This window comes from Macaca nemestrina, chromosome 14 (genome assembly GCF_043159975.1).
Source record: "Macaca nemestrina isolate mMacNem1 chromosome 14, mMacNem.hap1, whole genome shotgun sequence".
Lineage (NCBI taxonomy): Eukaryota > Metazoa > Chordata > Mammalia > Primates > Cercopithecidae > Macaca > Macaca nemestrina.
Window position 1 is genome coordinate 104,619,541 of NC_092138.1, and position 6,220 is coordinate 104,625,760.

The 6,220-nt window shown below is 40.6% G+C and overlaps 1 pseudogene; it reads left to right on the top strand.

The window, feature by feature from the left end:
- Nucleotides 1-1,094: 1,094 nt before the first annotated feature.
- On the top strand, nucleotides 1,095-2,169 carry LOC112423496 (olfactory receptor 1L1-like; annotated as a pseudogene).
- The last annotated feature ends 4,051 nt before the right edge of the window (nucleotides 2,170-6,220 follow it).

Below are 6,220 nucleotides of genomic sequence, written 5' to 3' on the forward strand. Positions count from 1 at the left end.
GAGACTAGAATTGGGAAAAGAATTACACCAACACAGACAAGCATGCACTAACAATGACAATTTTAGCATTTAGGGGCTGGGTAACAAATAAGGAGATTTATGTTACATTAAAAGAAATGTTGGCTGGGCGCAGTGGTTCACGTCTGTAATCCCAGCACCTTGGGAGGCCGAGGTGGGCGGATCACTTGAGGTCAGGAGTTCGTGACCAACCTGGCCAACATGGTGAAACCCCGTCTCTACTAAAAATACAAAAATTAGCCGGGCGTGGTAGCACAAGCCTGTAATCCCAGCTACTCAGGAGGCTAAGGCGGGAGAATCGCTTGCATCCGGAAGGCAGAGGTTGCAGAGCTGAGATTGTGCCACTGCACTCTAGCCTGGGCAACAGAGCAAGACCTTTCTCAAGAAAAAAGAGAAAGAAAGAAAGAAAGAAAGAAAGAAAGAAAGAAAGAAAGAAAGAAAGAAAGAAAGAAAGAAAGAAAGAAAGAAAGAAAGAAAGAAAGAAAGAAAGAAAGAAAGAAAGAAAGAAAGAAAGAAAGAAAGAAAGAAAGAAAGAAAGAAAGAAAGAAAGAAAGAAAGAAAGAAAGAAAGAAAGAAAGAAAGAAAGAAAGAAAGAAATGTTTTTACTATCCTGTTATTTCTGTCTATCTTTTGCCTCTTCGTACCTATCCTTTCACTCAAATAAGGTTTCACTAAAAAATGAGGGAAACAGAGTAACTGTTGGGTAATCTCGTATTTCAATGTCTTTTTACATGATTGCCAGCCTCCAGAATAATTGATGCAGAGAGAAATATTCGCTAAGGGAAATCATTATTCCATCAGCTGGAAATTAAGTGAGAGATGAAACTTTTTATCCTACCACATATTAACTACTGAAAACCCTGAATACAATAAATATATATAGAAAAAGAAGAGAATAATTTCTCCAGGATTCCCCTCCTCTCCTTCTGAGAATTCTCTTTCACTCATTTCTTCCTCTTGCCCTATATCTCTTCTTTTCTCCCTTTCCCATTTCTGTTTCCCTGTAATTTTTTTCTTTAGAGCAGGCGACTGAAAGGAGATTAAAATATATATTAATTTCTAAATATCCTACATTAATGGAAAGAAACCACAATCCAGGTAATTATAACATTTTAAATTTTGTAATTGCTGATAAGAAGAACAAAAGGAAAAATTTTGTACAGATTGTATCAGATGTTGGAAGAATCTGATACGGTGTTAGTTTATCTTTAGGTGAACCCACAACTATGGGAAGAAATAAACTAACAAGACCCCCTGAATTCATCCTTCTTGGACTCTCCTCTTGACCTGAGGATCAGAAGCCTCTCTTTGCTGTGTTTCTCCCCATCTACCTTGTCACAGTGATAGGAAACTTGCTCATCATCCTGGCCATCCAGTCAGACACTCGTTTCCAGACACCCATGTATTTCTTTCTAAGTGTCCTGTCTTTTGTTGACATTTGCTATGTGACAGTCATTATCCCTAAGATGCCGGTGAACTTCTCGTCAGAGACAAAGATCATATCTTATGGTGAGTGTCTGACCCAGATGTACTTTTTCATAGCCTTTGGAAGCACAGACAGTTACCTGCTAGAGCCATGGCTGTTGACCGCTACATGGCCACTACATCACCATTGTGAGTCACAGACGCTGTGTCCTGCTTCTGGTTCCCTCCTTCTGCATTCCACATTTTCACTCCCTCCTGCGCATTCTTCTGACTAATCAACTCATCTTCAGTGCCTCCAGTGTCATCCAGCACTTTTTCTGCAATGACCAACCAGTGCTAAAATTGTCCTGTTCCTCCCATTTTGTCAAAGAAATCATTGTAATGACAGAAGGCTTGGCTGTCATAATAACCCCCTTTTCATGTATCATCATCTCTTATTTAAGAATCCTCATGACTGTTCTAAAGATTCCTTCAGTTGCTGGAAAGCTGAAAGCATTTTCTACCTGTGGCTCTCATCTCACAGTGGTGACCCTGTTTTATGGAAGCATTAGCTATGTGTATTTTCAGCCCCTGTCCAACTATACTGTCAAGGATCTAATAGCAACAATTATCTACACCATACTGACTACAGTGCTAAATCCATTTATCCATTTATCCATTTGTCTGAGGAACAAAGACATGAAGCAGGGTTTGGCAAAGTTGATGCACGGGATGAAATGTCAATAAAAGACCTGAAGTCTTAGGAGAATACCACAGATCTCTTGCCCTGGACTATAGGTTATTAATGGGTATGTGATTCTGAAATGATTATTAGATTCTGAAAGGATAGGACCTTCAATGATGAAAGGATAGGACCTTTCATTCCTTATATAAGAATGTTTATTGCACGTGTTGAAGCTACTCCTCAATATAATGCCTACAAACTAAGTTAGATCACTGTAATCTCCTGAGTATCCCTATTCATGCAGCTGGGTTTTCTTGTATAGTAATGTAAAGCTGCTTGAATGTCTTTGAGCCACTGTGTGTGTGTGTGTGTGTGTGTGTGTGTGTGTGTGTGTGTGTGTGTGTGGCTTCATCATATTAGCCCAGGGGCTCCTCAGTAACGAGGTCTCTCTCTCCCATTATAAATGTCAGAACTGTGACTCCTTCCTCTGCATTTCCTCAAAGATTAAAGCCTGGCTTCTATTGTTGTCATAGTCTCAACAAATAAAATCATCCCGTTAGATAACTCTTAGTGAATCAGTGTCAGGTCAGGTTCCTAAGAGTATGGCATCTCAGTATTCTTCCTGCTTCCCACCTGGCAAAGCTGACTGTACCTTAAGTCTCTCATTAATTTCATTTGACCCAAACTCAACTGCACTGTTTTCCCAGGAAGTATGTGTTAAGTTCCAGTAACCTTAGTAGCAGATGCCTCCAACTCCTGGGTCAGTTCTCTTCCTTAACAGACTTAAGACAGTCTTTGAACCAGAAAAACCAATTGTGTAGGAAAGAAACACTTTTACTCATTTGTGAGTTCTGAGAAATATTAGTCACTGCTAGTCCGTGAATTATCTTGCAACTCAGAGATTTGTGAATTCATTTGCTCTTTCAACAAATTTTTACTTCTGATACACCATGCACCAGCCTACTGGACTTAAAAACAAAGATAATGTGCTACATGATTTAAGTCAACAATGTGAAGGCCAAAGATCAGCAGGGTCTAAGGAAACAAAATAACACAGGCAATACAAGTATTTGGAGGGCAATTTCCTGTTAATTAGATTGTTTTAGGTTTGCAAGGTACAGAGAAACACACATACTTTTAAGTAACAAGTGTCAAATAAAAATCCAATCTGGTCTTAGGTAAGGAGAGATATTACTGCAAAAGGGGGGAAATGGTCTATAGCAATAATGCAAGGGAACTATTGCACTAGGGAGAATGTCTCAATTGTGAGACCAACAAAAGTGTCAAATGTCAGACAGAAAAGGAATTTTCTTTCATAAAGAGAAGTGAACAAGAATGAGGCTAGAAAGAAACAGATATGCAGAAGTGGGATGAGCTAGTAACAGTAGCAGGACTGAAGAGTTGGTCAAAGAAGGTATTTTATTAGTTGACGTTCCAGCGGGGTCATTAAGGAGGGGTTATATGCCAACTCAGATTGAGGGTAGGTCAAAGTGCTTTCTTTTCCAGAACACAAAAGAGTGGAGGGATTTCTTAAACTGCCACTGTTTTCCAGGAGCACGGGGCTCAGGTAAAATTCAACATTGGCACAGGGATTTGCTGTAAGAATTCACAAGGTAAAAAGAAGACATAAATCTCAGCTGCACAGCCAGATCTCACAGAAGAATAAAAATTAAAGCATGGTTGGACCCCACAGAGTTGGAAGGTAATTCAGGCTCTGAAAGGCTATTCAGGGGAAAACGCAAGATTCATGAACATGTCATTTTGATGCCCTTCCACATTAAGTTCAAAAAGGAAGGCCATGGTCATGAGAATCGCACAGAAGATAAGAAGCTTCTCTCCAATACCCTCTCCAGTACCCTCTAATGAGGACTTATGGGAGAGAAGAGTCAATCAGCTAGAGTGAATTGGAGATTACATAGTGCTAAAGTAAACACGGAAACTTCCCAGAGACACGTTGGTCAGCGGATATGTATAACAGTTACAAATGTGCCCTTCATGCAAGTATAAACTCCCCCCAAAATAAACAGCCAAACATACTCCAAACATCCTTAGTAAACCATACACCACACAGGGACTGCCTTATGTAAGTAACCGGAGAAGGACTCAGTTGCACATATGGGTCAATGTGGAGAATAACAGAATTAAAAGCTTGCAGGCATTGGTCATAAAAGATTACAAGCCTCTGGGATTTGCAGAAACACTGGCAAAGAACTTAAACTTCCACCAACCAGGCAATTGATAGATTCCTGAATTCAATCTTACCTGAACGTCCAGCAGAGGGATGCTGCTGATCCTTACCCTATGTAATAAAGCCACCAAGCATTGAGCTGTAAAAGGCACTCAAATGCAGCACTTTACATACATTACCATACTAACTTTCTACTAAGTTTTTGGTGAAAGTACAAATTTATTATGTCCATATAGCAGATGTGATAAATAAGAATCGGAAAGTACAAATAACTTGTTGAATATCAAACAACTCTTAATATCTAATCTGAGAACTTAAACATGTTCTGAAAATTATATTTTTGGCTCTTATCCTCTATCCTACCTCCCTAAAGGTACCTATGTGTCCATAAAGACAAATTTCTTCAACTTACTATTTTCTTTAAAAAAAAAAAAAAAAACAAGTCTAGGTCAGTGAGGTGAACTTTATTTTCATTCTTAAAAACGGAAACCCAGAGGCACAGATGACCACAATGACATAAACTTCCTAAAACTGTGTAAAATTATCCATAATAAGTTGAACTTCTGTGTGTTGTGAAATGGGAACATTGAGTCACATTTACTTAGAACTCAAGGGGCAGAAAATCCCTCAATGATAGCTATATTGTTGAGAGTTTTTATGTGCCAGAATTAAAACATGTTTTAATTACCAGAATAATACTATGACATAATATTATCATCTGATAGTAACACTATAATCATGGCCACTTAACAGATAAGGTAGCCAAGTTTCAGAGGGGTTAAAAGACTTTCCCAGCTATGACATAATTAATATGGCAGAATAGGAGATGCCAGCCTTTATCTCCCCACCCCACCACCCAAAAAAACACATATAGACAGCAATCCACAAACCAAAATAACCCAGAGAGTGCTCAAGGGCTCATTTAAGAATCTGCAGCAACACAGTTGCAAGAAGAAGAATAAAAAGAAGAGGAATGTATGCACATCAGGATGACTTGTGAGATCAGTGTATCTGAAACACCTAGAAATGGCTAGATACAAAGAGAAAAGCCAAGGTCACTGGTATCAGGCACATCATGGGAGACACCGCAGTCCCAGTGACCTGCTCTGCAGAAAACTTTGGCATTTTGACACTAAGGTAACCAAAAGCCATTCCTGCCAGGGAACCCCAGATAGGAAGACTTGGCTTCACACATACACACCCTCAAGAAGTAGCCAACGTTGTGCCACTCCAGAACCAGAGCCACCACTCTTCTCAACCTGACATATGTTCCTGACCACTAAACTACAGCTTCTCCATGAGTGCCTGCATTCCAGACCTTGGCTCTGTGGCTGTGCTACATCTACCTATGCCTCAGATATCAGAGCCACCACCATAGCAAGTTAGTTTACACTCTGCACCCCAGAATTAAGGTCTGTATGCATGTCTTCACATACCAGATATCAGCCCAGCCACCATAGAGTACTACTGCATGACCTGGAGCCTGGAGCTACTATAGCTCTGCACAGGTCCATGGCTCCCTGCCTGCTTCATAAGCACCCATGCCTTGTACATCATTACCAACACAACAGCAGGGGTACCTGCACCCTGGGCACCAGTGCGTTTGCTGCCCTGAACCTCAGAGCCATGGTCTTTCCACACATGCCAGTGCTCTAAGCCTTGGCTCACTGGCTACTCTACAGGTGTGGCTCATCAGGCACCGGTATTGCTGCCAGTGTGAGCAGGCCCATGAGTCAAACCCAGTGGCAAGAGACAACCCTTTGGTCATGGTTTCCCAAGTGGAATAAAAAGATCTCAGGAGAACTTTTAGCAGCCATAAACACCAAACGTATCAAAAGCCCTCACTGCTGCTGCAGGCACTCACATCATTGATCATTGCCCTGTGAACTTTACCAACACTGACTGCAGCTGACATAGCTGTACAG